The sequence below is a fragment of the Cydia splendana genome, chromosome 16 (genome assembly GCF_910591565.1).
Source record: "Cydia splendana chromosome 16, ilCydSple1.2, whole genome shotgun sequence".
NCBI lineage: Eukaryota > Metazoa > Arthropoda > Insecta > Lepidoptera > Tortricidae > Cydia > Cydia splendana.
This window is the reverse complement of record NC_085975.1, coordinates 15,108,360-15,130,008: the sequence shown is the minus strand read 5'-3', so window position 1 is coordinate 15,130,008 and position 21,649 is coordinate 15,108,360. Positions and strand designations below refer to the sequence as shown.

Sequence of the window (21,649 nt, the reverse complement as noted above, 5' to 3'; positions counted from 1 at the left end):
CTAATCCGCCGCCACCTCTTTCTGCCTATCGCCGAATGTTGGGCATAGTTGATACATCAAGAGCTGAGCGAATGGCTCTTGCGTCTCAGCGGCTCACCTTAGATTTTATCGTTAATAATTTAAATGTTCGTTATTAACTGGTTCCCTTCATAATAAGCCTATCCACCGCGGTCTTACTGCATCGTCCGCGCACGTAAACTTTCTCTTTGTTTTGTTGCCGGCCCGTCAATATGACCGCCTATAATTCTGTATAATTCGGTTAAGAGCGGCAATCATAAACGGGTCGAAAACAACCTGTTACTCAATCTGCGATTTTATCGATTCAACTCGTGGTCGTTAAGGGAGATCGTTAGTTAACATTTTGTCTTTGGGGTTGTGCACAAATCACGCGAGGTGTTTTCGGCTACTTTTTGACCCCCCTCCCCCTTGGTGATATTTGGTGAGGTTTTTGGTTACCCCCCTCCCGAAACCGAAACCGAGAAAAAGTATCTACTCATGTGGTAGGTATTTTTTCTTAGTTTCGTTCACTGTAGAAAAATACACGTGAGGTCTCCTTATACCCCCCCTCCCCCAACGTGATCTGTCGTGATTTTTTCGTGAACCCCTCACCCCCCATCGAACCTCGCGTGATTTATGCACAAGCCCTTTGTAACTAAAGACCCTGGCAGAAGTTTTAGAAAAAAAAATGTATTATTTTCGAGAACGATGTTTTCTGCTCTATACAGCACCATCGAGATTTTTGAGCACCACACACATATGAAAGCTAAAATAAATATAAAATCTGTTATTAAATTAAACATCAGTATAAAAGTTACGTCGTGATTGCACACATACAACTATTTTTATTAAAGACTAGGCTTTTTTCTTTGACCGACATATTTATATTATGACAACAAAGATACGCAGAGTTTACTGACTAAATAAAATGAAAATTTAAAAAAAAATTACCTGCCAGTTTCATCCCCCTATGCTAAAAGAATTGGAATTAACACACATTGCTTTTAACATTCTGAATAAAGCAAGTAAAGCCGTTTTGAAAGTTCTAAACTTACAAACACCGAATAATGTTGAAATTGTTTTACTTCCAAAATTTTCTTCGTATTTTCTAAAGTTTTCTCAGGCAGTCAGTTCAGATTCAGATTTCTTTTAACCTTAATACTCAAGAATGATAATTTCTATTCAAGGCCTAACTTATTATGCCGATGGCACAGTGGACGTAACATTTGGGTCATCGCATAACTTTGCGTGTTTATTTATAGGTACTATGCTAAGTAGCGTCCGAGTCGGAATAACTTGTCACCAAAGTTTATTAATGTTGATAATATGTTTCGATTTATGAGGTTAGGATTGTATTTTTTGACGTGATAACGTCTTATAAATCGATGAACACCGGTAGCATGCACGAAAACATGCCATGTTGTGGACGGATCTCCATGGTAACGTTGTGGACAAATCTCCATGGTAACGTTACGTAATGTAATGATAATGTTTTCTTATGACGTTGTCACGCAAAATTATCGTCCTTAAACTGACTTTACAGACAACCATATTTTTTTTCCTGAGATTTAATTTTGTTCCCTATAGTCAATAAATAGGACTTAAATATATTTTTGATATAAAAAAATGAGTACCTACAGAAAATTTGGAAAACGTACTGATTATTTTCTTTAATAAATTTACATTATAAGAAATCTTTGTGTTATTTATTGATTAGGAATCAAAATTAAGCCTCAGGTAAGAAATTAATTAAATGATTAATTATTTAATCAATTTTGGAGTCATGTCCACATTATTGCGAGTAATGACGCAAATTTGTCCGATCTCTGCTGATAATGCCAGTCGGCTCAAGAAGAGTAGACACATTGATGGCGGCAAGAGACCGACGGATTATGTCATTAAGCGACGTATGTCTCGAAAAACGTAAATACCTATTCATAATAGATAAATAAATAAATATTTATTAGTACAATATTATTCTCGTCAATATGTTTTTAATGTCTCTATAAAATGAAGTCACTAATATGTAGATTGTATAAAACGAACAAACAAACAGATCTAAATCTAATATTCATTCATGTATGCATGGGGAAGGTGGGCCGTTAAAACATTTAATCATCTAAGCCAGCGGTCGGCAACCTTTCAGCAGCCAAGGGCCACATAGTAGTTAACGAAGTTGACGCGTGCCGCACTTTGGTAATATTTGTGACTTTAGCAGACATTGTCGTTTGTTAATATTATATAGAAAATAACCAGGGAGGCCGCATGCGGCCTGCGGGCCGCTTGTTGCCGACCGCTGATCTAAGCTAAGCTATTTACCTTGGATTATGTCTCAATCGTGTGTTACAATAGCCAATCGTGTGTTTTAATAGTACATTATTGTCGAGGCTCGGAAGTAGCTACTTGCAGGCTGAGGATTCGTTTTAAACGGACGACCTTGGGAGTCCGTTTAATTGAATCCGAAGCCAGCAAGTAGCCTTCCAGCCGAGTCATATATAGTGCTTTTCTCAAAAATGGTGCAAGAAATATAAATATCATAGAAATATTTTACAAAAGCAACTTTCTTACGTATATATTTTCACAGAAAAAAGTAGAAACAATTGAAAAAATTAGCTTTGCCGCCTTTTTATTCTTTTAATAAAAAAATAAAAGTGTATTTTTCTGCCGAAAATACGCCAACCTATTTGAGACAGCTAAATAGTCGCGGTACTAATCATCTGTTTGGCTGTTTAATGGGCCTGTGCCTTCATTTGATATGGCCATTTCAACTTTTAAAAAGTTTGGAACTCGACAAATAATGGAATTTGTATGCAACATTGCAGTCCCAAAATCGAGACTGCAATGTTTTTAACTTTTTAATTTTTGACTGACCATAAACTACGCGCTTCGCAACCTATTTTTTAAACGGCAAAGTCGACTTTGCCGTCCATTTTTGAGAAATATATATTTATTTAAATTATTTATTAATGGAAAATTAAAGTGAGGCGAACTTAATACCAGAGGGTATTCTGCAAACACTAGCGATTAAATCGCTCTATCTTTAGACTTAAATATATTTTTTAAACCTAATATAATAAAAAGGATAACTGTACCTAGTTCTAGTTTTTGTTGTATTTTTCATCGTATTTTCATTCTTATTATAACATAGGAAAGATCCTTTCCAATTAATTTTATCGACTTAAAAAAAAAACATTATTAAGTAAAACTAAACAATACAAATGGTCCACCGTGAAAAAACCTTCTTTCATCTAAGGATTCTAAAAAAAGTCTGAGGTTAGTAATAGGGCTTTTTTACGGTAAGAGAAGGCTTATGTCCAGCAGTGGGCCTATGCGTATAGGTTAGAGGTGGGCCAGTTTTTGACACTGTGACTTGCATTTACATGTCAAGGTTATACTCCAACATAGGTAGGTAAATAACAGTGATTTGTATATTTCAAAAGTACACGACATTTCTTCTATTAGTGCGACATAAAATAGTAGGAACTAAATAAAATGAAACTAAAAAAATTCCATACTAAATTGTTGCCATGTTTTTTAAGCATTCTACGTCAAAGTGGCGCCCTCAATAATTTTCTACAACATCTTGTCGAACTATACCTCGCCCGTCGTTCTTTAATCTCAAACTCTTTTTTCAAGAGCTTATCATAATACGTTCAGGTGTCGAAGGGATTATTTCTAAACTCATTTTGCATATCTATTGGATGTATGCTGCCTTTGAATGCAAGGACTTCTTAAACTAACATACAATGGTAATCATTTCGTACAAGATGATTTCATATTTTGTGTAGTATCTATAGATAAAAGTTTTTCTATCAGAACTACAAAATTGGTATAAGTAACTGGGCACAGAATAAATAATAGTACAGAAGGTTCGCTCTCTAAGAAAAGTAACAAAACGCGACTATTACGATACGACAGATATGACCGCAAGGTGGCAGCAAGCGCGAGCAGGTGTCCGTTCCGTAGCGGTGCGCGGCAACCAATACTGTTAGACACCAAAGGTGGTGAGGTCGCATGTATTTGTAGCGACGCGACGAAATCGCGGAGTGAGCCACGCCTGACGTCGGTGGATTCTTTTGGGGGTCCAAGAAAAAGAACATGACTGTAATAGCTAATCCCAAGGGATTACAGGCCTTTATAAAACAACTTACCTACTGATGTCGTGACGTGCACGGCGTTGCGCAATAGACTCTTAATTACACGAGCCCGATGGTTTTAATTGAGTTATCCAATTCAAATGATATTGTTCCGATCAGATGATTCCGAACTGTAATGGTTGCGTTTTGATTAATTCGTGACTTAGGTAATATTCGCAATGTATAATTTACGAACGTCGTAGGTAGGTCGGCGAGTCGACTTAGTATTTGTTAATCAGTTTTACTAGTCTTGCCCCGTAGACACAATCGCTAACGCTACGTAGCGAACCAAACGCAACTGCCACTGTCACACATTAGTGGAAGATGGAAGAGTGATAGAGAGACACGAAGCGATTCGATGGCGAAGTGCAAGCGATCGTCACCTTGGCTAATCCGCTTGTTCTGGGAGCCTATCCAAGATGGGAATCGTTGATAAAAACGCCAATGGAAACTTAAATTTAATAACGTATTCAAACAGTCGCGTGACGTTTCATGGCATCTGTCATACCATAATATATTTTCTTTTTGTTGGGCGTTTGTCGATGTGCGATTGTCACGCCTCGTATGACCCAGGACAATTTTGGCGCTTCTGAATTTTGAACTTTCTTTTATTTGTATATGAGTTCAAAACTCGAATTTAATTTGTACTTGTACAAGTACACTGGGACTTACGAGGCTAGGCCTACTGTCTGTTCCTGACACGTTGCTTTCAACGAATCCTTTAATTTAGATGAAATTTGATATTTAACTTAGTCACGGGAAAGGACGTAGGATAGTGGTAGATTGTGGTCAAATGTTTACCTTTTTTCAATAAAAAAAAAATAGTTTTCACCACGAAAATAATCATTTTAAGTATAAAATGATTATTTTGCAAAATAAATCGCGGGCAGAGGCAATTGTGAAATTAAGAGGTAATTAATAAATCAATCGTCTGTACATCTAAATGTAAGTACAGAAGGCGTCAAGTACAAAGCTCCCATAAATCACAGTAATACCTCTTTCTACCAACAAATGATGTACACTCGACCTTATATTTGCACTAATACAATCATAAATCACAATCGAATAATCGAATAGTAATCGATTGTAGCCTAATCGATACTTAATCGTAATCGTAACACGTTGAATTCGTGTTGCAAGATGGCCTTACGATGGATCAATAAAATAGTGAATATTTTGGATGCCGAAAATGTAAGATTAGAATGATTAAATTATAGATGCGGCTTTTTACAAGAAATTTTATTATTCATTTGCTGAAGGTAAATGTCTTATCTACGTAATTAGTAAAAAAAAAAAGACAGCCAATTACATTACTGAGGCATCCTCGTTCTAAACTAGCTAGTACATGTACCTATCCCAAAGATTACCATATAGAACTCTTGTTCTAAGATTGTTTGTTTTTCTTAGAAATAATTCTTAAATGTCTTCATTTAAGAATTATTTCTGAGAAAAAAAAGTGCCACCGCGATATTCGATGTACTACTAAAGCGTGTTAAAGCCAGGAAATTTGCGAAGGATGATATGATATGGGCATCTAAAGGGTTTTTTGTCCTTTTACTCAATTATTCTTAAAATATTCTTCAGATAAAAATTTGGCTGGTAAGATCCTTTGGCTATACCATTAGCTATTTTATACAAAAATTATACTGCTATGGTATGCAGGGTAACTATATATGTACAACTGGAGATAAATGAAAATTAGATATTTTTCCGTGTTTTTTTTATACGACCAACTACCTGTAACCTTTTAAGGTTTTGTTTGAAGTCTGCCCTTGCAAATATAGTCTAGTTTTCGTGTGAATTAATTCATGGCAAATGCTCTTGATTAAAACTTGTAAAAACTTAATATTGCTTTAGCCCCCTCTATAAATCCAATTGAAAATATATCTATGTAAGTATAGTAAGCTTACAAATCTTACAATCGTTATTTCACCTTGTTACTCCACGACCATATTAGGACCATTCTCCGCTTTTGGCGTATCATTAACGAATCTAAATCTGCAAGCGATCTATCTTGTTGCGTGCCCGCAACATATCGCACATAATAATAAATCAACATTTCATAATTTTGGAAGATCTCGAAGATTATTCATGCAAACGAGTTAAAATGTCAACTGTACAAGTGTTAAAGTGTTTAAAAATGACTTGGTCCTTGCTTGTCGTTTCGACAACACTAATAATGTGCAGGGAAGTTTCAACAGTTGTAAAATTTTCAGTTGAAAAAATTTCGAAAATTTCTCATTTTTTTTAATAGGAAACGATATTTTTCATTTCTAAAACTTAGTCTCCCTTGTTATCTGTGAAATTTTCCTAATATATCCGACAATTTTGTGGAAACTAAAAATTTAACTTTGGAAATTAAAACAAGTAATTTTGAATTAAAATCCAAATAGAAATACAAATTCACCCGTATTCATTCTTCTTTATTGTAAAATATTTCTTTTAACATGAAATTCTGAATTAACCGTTAAGTAATCCCTTTTATTGCAACGTGAAATTCTTACACCTACAGCTTGGGGGCTATTCATAAATTACGTCATTTCAAATTAGGGGGGGGGGGTCTGGATATCGGATGACGGTAGCATGAAGTAGGAGGAAATGGGGTCATTTGATGCATGATTTTTGGATGATTATAAGGGGGGGGGGTCCAAAATCGTCAAAAATCGATGACGTAATTTATGGACAGCCCCTTGGCAAAAAAGAGTAGAAATTAAAAAGTGGCAACACTGTAGTGTCGTCCCGTTTTCTTATATAAATTGGTTTGAATGGGACGACACTACAGTGTTGCCACTTTTTAGTTTCTACTCATTTTTGCCAAGCTGTAAATCGTCTAATATGCACGATTTCAGAGAAATTTTCTCCATCTTTCACGGTCCATAGGCTACTATAGTTTCTTATCTTAAGGTGGGACATATGCTCTTTTGCCACCAGCGTTAAATTAATGACATAATGAATAACGAATAAACTGAACACTTTGTGATATATGATTAGAATGAAGAATCACATATTCATCTTTTATTAATTTTATAACTGTCATTGTTCAAATGGTTCGTGGCCTAGATTGGTAGCCATTAAGGCCCTTTTATATTGCGTGAGCCGTTTCCGTAATGCTTCGCACGGGTTAACAAATTATACACCTAAACCTTCCTCGCAAACCACTCTATTGATACGTGAAAACCGCATGAAAATCCGTTCAGTAGTTTTTGAGTTTATCGCGAACAAACATACACACTCACAAACAGACAGACGCGGCGGGGGACTTTGTTTTATAAGATGTAGTGATTAGAAGATCTAATTAAAGCGCTCTCACATTGTCCGATCTGATATTGGATGTCGGATGACCTTTTGGAGGAAAACAGTGGCTCTAGAAAATGCCTTATGACATTAATGAAGTAATTTTATTTTTGCATTATTGCTTTTATTGAGTTTTTTTGCTCTGGTGCATGTAAAGTCAGTAAAACTATTAGTTTAGCACCTCGGCATATAAATGTGTGCAGGGGTGCCAAGCTAATAGATTTGCTGACTGTACCTTGCAGGTATGTTTGCATGATCCAAATGTTTGCACAATTCCGCACAATCAGAAGAACAAACAGTATTTTGATCGGTCAATATTGGGTTACGCACTCGAGCGTGGGATTGGAGCTGTTCTGAAGTATATTGAACTATTTGTGATTTTGTTTGATCAGATATCAACTACATACTACAAGTTGATCTTGCTCTCTACTTGGAAAATTTAAGAAGGTTAAAGGGGCCCGCAGATTACCAGTTCGCCGGACGATATCAGCCTGTCAGTTAATCGTAAAAGGTGACAGTTCCGAACAACTGACACGCTTACCTATATCGTCCGGCGAACTGATAATCTGTGGGCCCCTTAAAACAAAATTGTAGTTTTTATGTGAAATTGTTATACGTTTTAAACAAGGTCAAATGGCATGAAAAACTCACCTATATTTGCAAGGGCAGACTCCACTTAAAACCTTATAAGATTTGGCAAGATCGAAAAAAAATCACGAAAACATGTAGGTACCTATGCTTGTTTGCCACTGACGTTGTATAAAAAAAAAACCGGACAAGTGCGAGCCGGACTCGCCCACCGAGGGTTCCGTACTTTTTAGTATTTGTTGTTATAGCGGCAACAGAAATACATCATCTGTGAAAATTTGAACTGTCTAGCTATCACGGTTCGTGAGATACAGCCTGGTGACAGACGGACGGACGGACAGCGGAGTCTTAGTAATAGGGTCCCGTTTTACCCTTTGGGTACGGAACCCTAAAAATTGACTTCAACATCAAATCAAGTAGATATTTTTAGAGAAGGAATGTCGCCCGTAGTCTTAACATATTACTTAACACGTGCAAGTGGGCCGAGGGCGATGCGCTCGGCCGCGCGCGCGACAATTGCGTGTGTGCGGCCGGACTTATACTAATACTAGAATTAGACATTGAGCCCAAAAGACAGCCTAGAGTCCGTCAGCTAAAGGCGTATCCAGACTAGTAAATTTTTTGCCAATCTGATTAAATTGGCCGATCGAATCAAGACGTGCGGATGCAAATGCCAATTTGGCTCGCCGGTATCAACCGCCGATAATGACCGATATTACCGATAAAATGAGGTGCGGACGCAAGAATACCAATTTGTGAGGCCAGTATTTTCGTTCTGGGGCATTTTTTCAATCTAGAGGGCTCTAATATCACCATAAATTTAAAATTGGAGATTGACGCCAATTTCATTTCTGATCAAATCGACCGATTTGATCAGTCCCGTCTGAATACCGCTTTAGACACTGAGCCCAAAGGACAGCCTAGAGTCCGTCAGCTAACTCTGCACCATATATATACAATGTACAGCCTGTAGTGCATAATTGTTTTCCATCGTATTTTCTCGGAAACGTTCGTATTTGTCATGCTAGTTCAATCAATGTCAGTATTTTTTGTAGCGAGACCGACTGAAACAGCAAGACATGTTCGTGCGTTTCCGTGAAAATACGATGGAAAATAATTATGTACTACATCTGTACCATCGCCGACACCAGTGATCGGACAAATCATTTATATCTCAAAATAGGACAAGATTTATTAAACTTATATTATGTACACAGACTACACAGTATCTTTATAAAATTTCCAAATTATACTCAAAAACTGCAGTTCAAGATTGTTGAAAAAATTGTATCATGTTCCATACAATATTAATTTTTGCGATAAATTGTCCGCATTCTGCTGTTATAGTCCATCGGTAAACCTTATCACAAAAACCGGGCAAGTGCGAGTCGGACTCGCGCACGAAGGGTTCCGTACCATAATGCAAAAAAAACAAAAACAAAAAAAAGCAAAAAGAAAAAACGGTCACCCATCCAAATACTGACCACTCCCGACGTTGCTTAACTTTGGTCAAAAATCACGTTTGTTGTATGGGAGCCCCATTTAAATCTTTATTTTATTCTGTTTTTAGTATTTGTTGTTATAGCGGCAACAGAAATACATCATCTGTGAAAATTTAAACTGTCTAGCTATCACGGTTCGTGAGATACAGCCTGGTGACAGACGGACGGACGGACGGACGGACGGACAGCGAAGTCTTAGTAATAGGGTCCCGTTTTACCCTTTGGGTACGGAACCCTAAAAAAGGCATGTGTCATAGGAAGTACTGTAAAACGGGGTGAGAAGGTTTCGCGGGGAGAGGTGGATTATGAATGGGGAGAGAAGGTTTGAGAGGGGGGTGAGAAGGGATTTTAAGGCTACTGCTACAAAAATAATGTATTCCAATTTAAAATGGAGCTATAGTAATACGCATAATAAAAAAAAAACTATCCAACAATCTTCCAAAATCACCTTTGTATGAAAACCCCTCTCACCCCAAATACGAGGCACTACAGGGTGAGGTGGGTTTTCCTCTTTATCGTCAAAGTTATGAAATGGAACTACCCAAAATAAAATAAAAACTAAAATACAAACGTCCGTCCAGAACACTTATTATATACACCATTCAGTTTTCATATGTAAAAATAAAATGTTATCGAGGTTTGAATTTCAGTTTTGACCCTACTCACCCCATTTTACGGTACCTATTGAATTCAGAAATAATAATTATGTGATTGCGTGAATTGTTATCTTTTGCTGTATACAGTGTACTTAAACGTCATATTTTGATAGAAATTTGTCGATTATTGTTACCTACACCAGGCGTGGCTCACTCCGCGATTTCGTCGCTTTTCTACAGGTAGCTAAAAGTACATCCGTTCCGCCCCAATTTTGGGGAAAGCCACAAGCCGCGCGTGGCGCTGTCGCCACCTAGCGGCCATATCTGTGCTGATCGTAAGAGAAACGTTTTGTTAGAGAGTGAGTCTTCTGTAAGTACCTAGTACTATTATTTATTCTGTGCCTACACCACCACACTCTGACATCAAATGTACAAACAACTGGACTCGGGACTACTCACGTAACTCACGTTAACTACTCACGTTAGGCCGGGCCGTGTCGTTTTCTATGGAAAGCATCACATGAATACCTGTCATTGTCATGTCATAGCATAAGCGCCGGAAGCTCCGGCCCGGACACGGCCCGGTCTAACGAGAGTCATCCGTAAGGCGCAGAGCCTCGTAAAATACACGCAAAAGACTCGAGTGGCTACCAACACTAGGTTTACAAAGTGTAGTACCGTAAAATGGGGTGAGTAGGATTCGCGGGGAGAGTTGGGTTATGAATGGGGAGAGAACGGTTGAAAGGGGCGTGAGATGGGTTTTTAAGGCTACTGCTCCAAAAATAATGTATTCCAATTTAAAATGGAGCTACAGTAATACTCATAATAAAAAAAAATCGATCCTACAATCTTCCAAAATCACCTTTGTATGAAAACCCAACTCACCCCAAATACGAGGGCCTACGGGTGAGGTGGGTTTTCCTGTTTATCGTCAAACTTATGAAATGGAACTACCCAAAATAAAATTAAAACTAAAATACAAACGTCCGGAACACTTATTATATACACCATTCAGTTTGCATATGTAAAAATAACATGTTATCGAGGTTTGAATGTCAGTTTTGCGCCTACTCACCCCATTTTGCGGTAACTCCAGTCGTATGTAAAACATTGTAAAACAGTGTTCACGCATGGTACTCTGATTGGCGGAACACAAAGAAATAGACTTTACGTCGGATCGTTATTTAAATGAACACGATGTTATCTGGGGAAACAAAGCTATGTTTTATGCGCCTTTGTTAGATTCATCTTATTTTAGACAAGGATGTTTCATGCCTTTTTCTTGGCAAGTTTTGACGTCTGGGCGGCAAGAGCTAGCATATTTAAAGAAACTATCTATCACGGTTCATGAGTTACAGCCTGGTGACAGACAGACGGCAGACAGAAGGACAGACGGACAGCGTAGTCTTAAGGCCAGCGCAAACCGACGGAGCGCAGCGCAGATCACCGAGGAGGATTTACGCCGCGCAGCGCACACCGGCGAGGTAAAATCCTCCGCGATACCGCGAGCGCCCGCCAGCCCGAGCGCTGGCGGCCGACGCACCAGGGAGCACATCGGCGCAGGCCGGGCGATGCCGCGGCATGCCGCCACGTGTACTCTATCACAAGGGATTAGTGACTAGTGTCCACGAGTTTTCCCCCGTCGTCCCGGTGCTACTCCGGCGCACTCGGGAGGCCTCGGCGCATGCCGGGGGATGCCGCGGCATGCCGGCGCCTACCGCCGCGGTATCCCCTAGCGTGCTCCTCGATGCCGCGGAGTAACAATCCTCCGTGATGCTCCGAGGTTGGTCTCAAAGCATTTAAATTTATACCTGAAGGTAATTGAAATAGGGAAGAAAATACATTGATAATTTTAAAGTGATCTGCGCTGCGCTCCGCCGGTTTGCGCAGGCCTTTAGTAATAGGATCCCGTTTTTACCCTTTGGGAAGGAACCCTAAAAATGAAAAAATTCACCGCTTCCGGCAAGACTCGTAATCGCGACCATTTGGAACACCTATTGAGCTACCTCAGCTTACCAAAAGCGTGCGAATCTTTCCATTACCCTTAGGCATGTTCAAACCCTGTAACTCCTGTAAGTAGTACCGAGCTACTAACAAAGACGATGTATGCAACTCGGGTGCGCACTAACGACTTGTGAAAACAACGATTAATACTTTAATATAAACTAATCCATAACATTTCGGAAAACGGTAAGGATTGATGAAATAATTACAAAATTTTCTATATGCTACTTTGAAATTGCAATATAAAATACTAAATCATTAGCAATATCGATTATTATTATGTATAACTTGTATAAGTTTCTTATTTAACTGTTCATGTAATTCATTTATATAGGGATATTAAAAATTCACGCACGAATTGGCTCAAGTGAACGATTGAATGAAAAATATTATTGTTTGTTATCGGTACTTATACAACGAATATACATATTATATATACCTAAAAAACCGGGTAAGTGCGAGTCGAACTCGCGTACGAAGGGTTCCGTACCATAATGCAAATAACGGCAAAAAAAAACGGTCACCCATCCAAGTCCTGACCCCGCCCGACGTTGCTTAACTTCGATCAAAAATCACGTTTGTTGTATGGGAGCCTCACTTAAATCTTTATTTTATTCTATTTTTAGTATTTGTTGTTATAGTGGCAACAGAAATACATCATCTGTGAAAATTTCAACTGTCTAGCTATTACGGTTCGCGAGATACAGCCTGGTGACAGACGGACGGACGGACGGACGGACAGCGGAGTCTTAGTAATAGGGTCCCGTTTTACCCTTTGGGTACGGAATCCTAATATATAGAAAATACCCATGACTCAGGAGCAGGACTATTATATGTATAATCTATGCTCATCACACAAATAACCTTATACCAGGATTTGAACCCGGCACCATTGGCTTCATTAGCCCGGCCACTACCGACTAGGCTGGCCAATCTGGCCATACAGTCAGGTGGGATAAGGGTCATTTGCAATTTTTTTGTACCTTTGTCTAATTTTTAGGGTTCCGTACCCAAAGGGTAAAAACGGGACCCTATTACTAAGACTCCGATGTCCGTCCGTCCGTCCGTCTGTCACCAGGCTGTATCTCATGAATCGTGATAGCTAGACAGTTGAAATTTTCACAGATGATGTATTTCTGTTGCCGCTATAACAACAAATACTAAAAAGCACGGAACCCTCGGTGGGCGAGTCCGACTCGCACTTGTCCGGTTTTTCTTAACATTCTCAGTTTCGTAACGAAAATATTTGTATAGCTAACATCCGTAACGAAACTTAGAAAATTAAGAAAATTAGACTCAGGTACCTACAAAAAAATTGCAAATGACCCATAAAACTGTTAATATCGGTTATATTTTCGTTTTTAGGGTTCCGTACCCAAAGGGTAAAAACTATTACTAAGACTCCACTGTCCGTCTGTCTGTCACCAGGCTGTATCTCATGAACCGTGATAGCTAGACAGTTGAAACTTTCACAGATTATTTATTTCTGTTGCCGCTATAACAACAAATACTAAAAAGTGCGGAACCCTCGGTGGGCGAGTCCGACTCACACTTTGAATAATTTTACAGTTTAGACTCACTTGTCGCGCGAGTGACTAAAAACAAGTGAGTCTAAACCGTAAAATTATTCAATGTTAGTATGTCTCACAACACAGTTTAAATTCGACGACTCACACTTGGGTTTTAACTTTTTTTTTAAATGCTATTCAGGATGGCAACACTCAAATAACACATCTGACGTTTAAGTTCATCTTTGCGTAACATTGTTGGTGTAGATCAAGATGATTAAATTGCATTGCCTTATTTAGGACCTTGCATTACGCTGGGTAATAAGCGAAAAATTTAATGGATTATGATTTCTGTTTATTATTTATTTATTCCGAATACGCCTGTCTAATTGTGGATCTTCTATTGAATGAATGCAACCTAATACTAATGGAGTTAGAGTTAGACCAAGAAAAGTCTGTAACGATTTTGATAGCACACGCAGTGTACCTAAGTATTATTTTAAACGTGACACTTCTATGAAATTATGACGTATAAATAACACTTACACTCGCCTTAAGTTCGCCTTTTGTACAATTTTTACTGTGCAATAAAGTTTAAATAAATAAATAAATAAATGTTATCAAAATCGCTGCAGATTTTTCTTGGTTTAACGAACGATTCATAGCTATTTCAGGCCAGTAACGCGTTTATGAATAGTCTTAAGTTGCGTATCCATTAGAGGCAGCCTCGGGTCGAGCGGCTGCCTCGCCCCGAGGCCGCGCAAGTGCGCAAGTGGAGACGCTTGCTCAACCTGAGGCTCGCCGCGACACGAAGCAAATTCGTGGCCGCGAGCCGAGCCATATTTTGTCGGTATTTTTACCGTGCTCAAAGGAGCCTCAGTCCGAGCCGTGCATTTGATGGAGACGATCGACGCGTTTTGGCTTTAAACTAATCGAATCGCCTCAGCTTGATCCGCAGCTGAGGCGATTCGCCTCGAGCTGATCACAACGTGCCTCGAGCCTTTGCCTCAGAGCGAGCAGCCTCAAACTGAGGCTGTTTGCTTCAAGTTAAGGCTGCTCGACCCGAGGCTGCCTCTAATGGATACGCGGCTATAAATAAACGCGTTACTGGCCTTAATTGTACTGGTAACCATGGTAACTCCAGGTTCAACCGGTTAACCCCGGGTTAGTGAATGGTGCAAGTGGCCCTTAGGTTCCTTTTTTTCAGGAGACTACTCATATGTAAAGTATACAAAATACTATTATTATTCTTACGACAAAAATAATAAGTGTGAGAAAAACGTGATTACGACGCTAATTTACATAAGGGCTTATGCACAAATCACGCTAGGTTCGATAGGAGGGGTGGGGGTCACGAAAAAATCACGACAGATCACGTTGGGGGAGGGGGGTATAAGGAGACCTCATGTGTATTTTTCTACAGTGAACGAAACTAAAAAAATACGTACCACATGAGTAGGAACGTACTTTCTCTCGGTTTCTTTAAACATAAATCTTCACTTCGGACTTGAAATCAAAATAGCGAGTCTATTTTACGAAATTTTGAGCGCGTGGCCTTGAACGATCATATAAAAAAATTCAAAAAAATACACGTGAGGTTATGTGGGGGAGGGGGGTAATCAAGAATCTCACCAAATATCACCATGGGGGAGGGGGGATCAAAAATTTGCCGAAAACACCTCGCATGATTTGTGCACAGCTCCGAAATTAGATTAAATGCTCGTCAAAATTTATTTTTCCTGTCTGTTATAAAAACAAGCAACCTTTAGTTGAGTACTGTGTCGTATGATCAAATATTTAGAGACCGAGATGTAAGCACATGAAATGGTTTTTAGGGTTCCGTACGTACTCCGTACCCAAAGGGTAAAAACGGGACCCTATTACTAAGACTCCGCTGTCCGTCTGTCCGTCCGCCCGTCTGTCTGTCTGTCACCAGGCTGTATCTCATGAACCGTGATAGCTAGGCAGTTGAACTTTTCACAGATGATGTATTTCTGTTGCCGCTATAACAATAAATACTAAAAACAATATAATAGGTAAATATTTAAGTGGGGCTCCCATACAACAAACGTGTTTTTTTTGTATTGAACGCCGTTTTTCGTGCGCTAGTCCGACTCGCACTTGGCCGGTTTTTAATGAATACCTATTACGATACCGACTGTCGTAATAGTAGTTTATGTGACTGCTACATAATGAAAGGCATTAAAATACGAGTGTGGGTTTATGAAACGAATGAAATGAGTTTCATAATAGTATCACACGAGTGTTTTAATGCCTAATTATGTACAGTTACATACACTGCTTTATCTACACACATATTATAAACTTTCTATGATATATTCACTAACCTCATATTACAGCCGACATTGGGGCACTTTCCTCTCTGGCGGAACTCGCGGATATGAGATGGCGTCTCCGAAATATCTTTATCGTACATTTTACACGAAACTTTTGTTATAGTTACTTTAAAAACAACAAAACAAATTATTTTTTACTTACAAACTAATTAAAAGATAAACTGTACGTCAAATGGCGGCAAATGAAAACTTTTTTCACGCATGTCACGCATCCGTAGTTTTTTTTTTTAATTCAAAGACAAACTAGAGTCGGGGTCGATTACCATATCGTCCGATACCAACTTACAAGCGAGATTTGTCAATATTGTATGCAATTGTCATTTGATTTCGAATAAAACGTCATCTCGACTGATATTAGAATAGGGGTCAAATCAAATTGCCTTTTTTTCCAGAGATGTTCGAAATTTGAATGTCATTACCAAATCGATTTTGATATAGTAATGAAGCTATTACCACATTTTCACAGATAAGAAATTTGCTGTAACAAAACAGTTTATCGTAATGTGGGCCATTATTTACGGATTTTGAAGGTATCATAGAGAGTTTATGATATGTGTGTAGATAAAATATTATACAAAATTGCATAAAAAATACATTACATAATATGAATTGGGTCTGGATTAGATATGGATTGGATCTGCCATTGTAAAAAGTGACGTTTTTGAACTGAAATAAATGTCATATACTAAGAAAAAGTGACCAAGGCCTCCAGTGCCCCAGGCTGGAATCGAACCAGCGTCCTCTGCTATCGCGGCAGGTGCCTGAACCACTCGGCCACCGGGCCACAGCGACATTAGTCAAATTTTCCAAGTATATGCACTTCCTACTGAAGGCTTGTGGCGCCCCCTGGCCAATATTTTCTGAAAAATAATTTAATTTGTTCAAATACTTCATAGTGACGTTTTTGGTTGAGGAAACGTCACTTTTGACACTGACAGATTCGATCCACATCGAATCCAGATGGAATTCATATCCTTTAATTAAAATAAGTGGGCTACAAATATAATGACCACCAAAAAATACTTTGGTGCCCTAAATAAAAAAATCATGCTTACCAAAAAAATTCACAGATTTCGTGCCTCACACGACTATCGAGCACATTGGAAATGAATCTACGGAATTCGAAAAAATATTGTCGCTGAGCGACGAGAAAGTCTGGATAAGGAAAAAGTTACAAAATAAAACTACAACGTTGAATGAGGGGTCATCCATTAATTACGTCACACGAATTTCTAGGTTTTTTGACCCCTCCCCCATGTCACAATATGTCACATTTTCTTGACCCCCTCCCTCCCCCTAAACGTGTGATGTAATTAATGGATGACCCCTGATAATTATTTTATTCTTTGATTAACACAAGTATCCTGGACATAACGCATGTAAACAAACAAATTGCAAAATTTCCACACGCGTATCGAAGTTTGAATAACTGTCGCCGTGGCGCATAAGTATAGGTACATATTTCATTTTTCGATTAATAAGCAGGATATACAGGGGGATTTCGGGGTCGTGATCCAGAACCACTTTTTCTGACTCTATAAATGATCCACATTATCATACGGTAGTATTTGATTAAAAGATAATTACTTGCATTATTCTTATTTTTCAAGTAAAATTAATGTTATACTAAGTAATTATGGTCACCCTATGACTTTTGACATACGCTGTATGGAAAGCGACAAAGAAGCGACAAGACGTCACATTGAGTAGGGTCACCAAATTGTATGCAAAAATGTTTTTTCCTACTTGTCATCTGGAAAATAATCATCATTATTGGTGATAAACAATAATTAACAACATCATTAGGCTCATCTTTGGATTCTGTATGATGTCTGGCTCTCTTGCTCCACGACCCCGAAATCACCCTGTTCAAAGTACAAGAAAATTATTACACGCCAAATCCGTAGTCAACTCGAGAAGTGGTAGCCACATCGCCGTTATCGTCACTCGAGTCTTGATCGGCAGCGGCCCATTTGCTGCAAGATATGAAATTTTCTTGACAGCAGTTTGACGCGACGAGAGATGACCATAACAGCGTTTGTCTATGTTGCACCAAACCTGAGTTCCAATAGGTACTACCAGGGTTCAGCATCAGCTCTATCTTGGGTACTACTCTCCTAAGTGCTCATCAAGACGAGTCGGATGACCAAAACAGCGTGTGCTTATGTTGTATTAAACCCGAGCTCCACTAGGTACTGCCAGGGTTCAGCATCAGCTATTTGCTAGCAGCCGCCAGCAACATCCTGAGGTGAGACCATTTCGTGGCACTTTTTCTTTTTTATGTTTCTCTGTATAAGTTTTTATTTTGTGTTTGTGCTCACGAATAAAATTATTTCTATTTCTATTTCTATCTCTACCTCTACCTCTACCTCTACCTCTACGTCTACCTCTACCTCTACCTCTACGAGGGCTGGCTGGTAAGTCTCCGAAATGAAAGATTAAAAAAAATATAATTAAAAAAGTAATAATGTCATTCTAACCTCTTGGCTTTTACGTTAATGCGGAAGCAATATCAAGTTTTTATAATATAAATAATAATATATTAAAGCGACCTAAAGAAAAACTGTATTCATTTTCGTGAAAATGGAAAAATCGGAAGTGCGTGCGGTAATTAAGTTTTATGTTTTGAAAGGCAAAACTGCAACACAAATTAAAACCAAACTGGATCGCGTTTTAGGATCTTCTTCGCCTTCTTTAAGCACAGTTCACACTTGGGTTGTCGACTTCAGACGTGGTCGGCAGAGCTGTACAGATGCTCCCCGCAGCGGACGGCCCAATGAGGTAACGACTCCGGAAATTATCAACAAAGTAAAAAAAATTGTATTGGATGATCGCCGTGTGAAGTTGGTGGAAATAGCAGAGATGGTAAACATTTCAAAAGAACGTGTTTTTAACATTTTGCACCAACACTTGGAAATGAACAAGCTCTGTGCTCGTTGGGTGCCGCGTCTCTTAACAGACGAGCAAAAACTAACCCGCAAGGATGTTTCGACGGAGTGTTTGAAGAAGTACAGGCATAATCCTAACGAGTTTTTACGTCGCTACATAACGGTTGACGAGACGTGGATCCACCACTACACGCCTGAGACAAAAGAACAGTCTAGGCAGTGGACAAATCGGGGTGAACCTGCCCCTAAGAAAGCAAAAGTGGTTTTGTCAGCCGGTAAAGTAATGGCAACCGTATTTTGGGATTCCAAAGGACTGGTTTTCGTGGATTACCTTCAAAAGGGAAGAACCATTAACGCCCAATATTATGCTGATCTGCTACAAAACCTCGATAACGCAATCAAAGAGAAAAGGCCTCATTTAAATAAGAAAAAAATTTTACTCCATCAGGATAACGCCCCTGTTCACACGGCTAAAATTGCAATGGCTAAAATCGAAGATTTGCACTACGAATTGTTACCTCATCCCCCGTATTCACCAGATTTGGCCCCTTGCGAAAATTTTCGTCGAACTCTGAAGTCATAGAAGCTGTTAATAGGTATTTTGAGGGACTCGAAGAATCGTTTTTTAGAAATGGGATAATAGCCTTGGAGAAACGTTGGGTTGGCCCAACGTGTGCAACGTGTGCGTGGACTCAGAAGGGACCTACGTTGAAAAATAAAATATAACATTTATATATATTGTCTTATTTCTGTGCCGTTTCGGAAACTTATCATCCCGCCCTCGTACCTCTACCTCTACCTCTACCTCTACCTCTACCTCTACCTCTACCTCTACCTCTACCTCTACCTCTACCTCTACCTCTACCTCTACCTCTACCTCTACCTCTACCTCTACCTCTACCTCTACCTCTACCTCTACCTCTACCTCTACCTCTACCTCTACCTCTACCTCTACCTCTACCTCTACCTCTACCTCTACCTCTACCTCTACCTCTACCTCTACCTCTACCTCTACCTCTACCTCTACCTCTACCTCTACCTCTACCTCTACCTCTACCTCTACCTCTACCTCTACCTCTACCTCTACCTCTACCTCTACCTCTACCTCTACCTCTACCTCTACCTCTACCTCTACCTCTACCTCTACCTCTACCTCTACCTCTACCTCTACCTCTACCTCTACCTCTACCTCTACCTCTACCTCTACCTCTACCTCTACCTCTACCTCTACCTCTACCTCTACCTCTACCTCTACCTCTACCTCTACCTCTACCTCTACCTCTACCTCTACCTCTACCTCTACCTCTACCTCTACCTCTACCTCTACCTCTACCTCTACCTCTACCTCTACCTCTACCTCTACCTCTACCTCTACCTCTACCTCTACCTCTACCTCTACCTCTACCTCTACCTCTACCTCTACCTCTACCTCTACCTCTACCTCTACCTCTACCTCTACCTCTACCTCTACCTCTACCTCTACCTCTACCTCTACCTCTACCTCTACCTCTACCTCTACCTCTACCTCTACCTCTACCTCTACCTCTACCTCTACCTCTACCTCTACCTCTACCTCTACCTCTACCTCTACCTCTACCTCTACCTCTACCTCTAATTATTTTTGCACCTTACAGCTCTCGTGATTATGCGTCTTTTGAGCCTATTTTTAATATCATATCGTCACAACTTTCCGAGATATAAGGGGATCGCACTTTTTCGTGAAATCGGACCCTATACTGGAGCGAACGAAAAGACATTTCCAATGTCAAAACTTACTGAACACCAAAAAAATAAGGCCGAAAATTACAAAAGTACCACCGTTTTAATTACGACTGCACTTCAAATTGTATTCAAATACCAAATATATTGAATGATCACCAAAAATCATTAATGATCACCAAATCTTGAAGACCAAATTAATGCGATATTTTCACCTAAATAAATCACTATGATTACCAAAAAATTTATACATATTACAAGTAAAATGATGCCAAAATTACTAGCCCCTCCCGCTCAACCCCCCATACTCCGCACCGTATACCTACCTAACCTACTTTTCTAATAGCATACTGAAATGCTACTAGAAAAGTAGGTTAGGTTAGATTTGAACTGCTATCAGTTAAGTGGGTTAGGTTAGCACTGCGACTCTTACAGAAACTAAATGTTACTAGAAAAGTAGGTTAGGTTAGGTTTGAACTGCGACCTTTATAGAAACGAAATGCTTCTATAAAAGTGGGTTAGGTTAGGTAAGAACTGCGATCCTCACAAAACCGAACTGCTATCAGATAAGTGGGTTAGGTTAGCTTAGAACTGCGACCCTTACAGAAAGGAAATGCTACTAAAAAGTGGGTTAGGTTAGGTTTGAACTGCGACCCTTACAGAAACAAAATGCTACTAGAAAAGTAGGTTAGGTTAGGTTTGAACTGCGACCCTTACAGAAAATAAATGCTACTAGAAAATTGGGTTAGGTTAGGTTTGAACTGCGATCCATACAGAAAAGAAATGCTACTAGAAAAGTGGGTTAAGTTAGGTTTCAACTGCGACCCTTACAGAAAAGAAATGCTACTAGAAAAGTGGGTTAGGTTAGGTTTGAACTGCGACCCTTACAGAAAAGAAATGCTACTAGAATAGTGGGTTAGGTTAGGTTTGAACTGCGACCCTTAGGTACAGAAAAGAGGGTTAGGTTAGGTTTGAACTGCGACCCACACAGAAACGAAATGCTACTAGAAAAGTGGGTTAGGTTAGGTTAGAACTGCGACTGTTACAGAAATAAAATGCT

The 21,649-nt window shown here is 39.2% G+C and overlaps 1 protein-coding gene across 1 annotated transcript in view; it reads left to right on the top strand.

Annotated features, from left to right (window-relative positions):
• The window catches only part of LOC134798056 (uncharacterized), a 92,421-nt gene that overhangs the window by 26,879 nt on the left and 43,893 nt on the right, over nt 1-21,649 (top strand). The gene's annotated exons all lie outside the window — the stretch shown is intronic.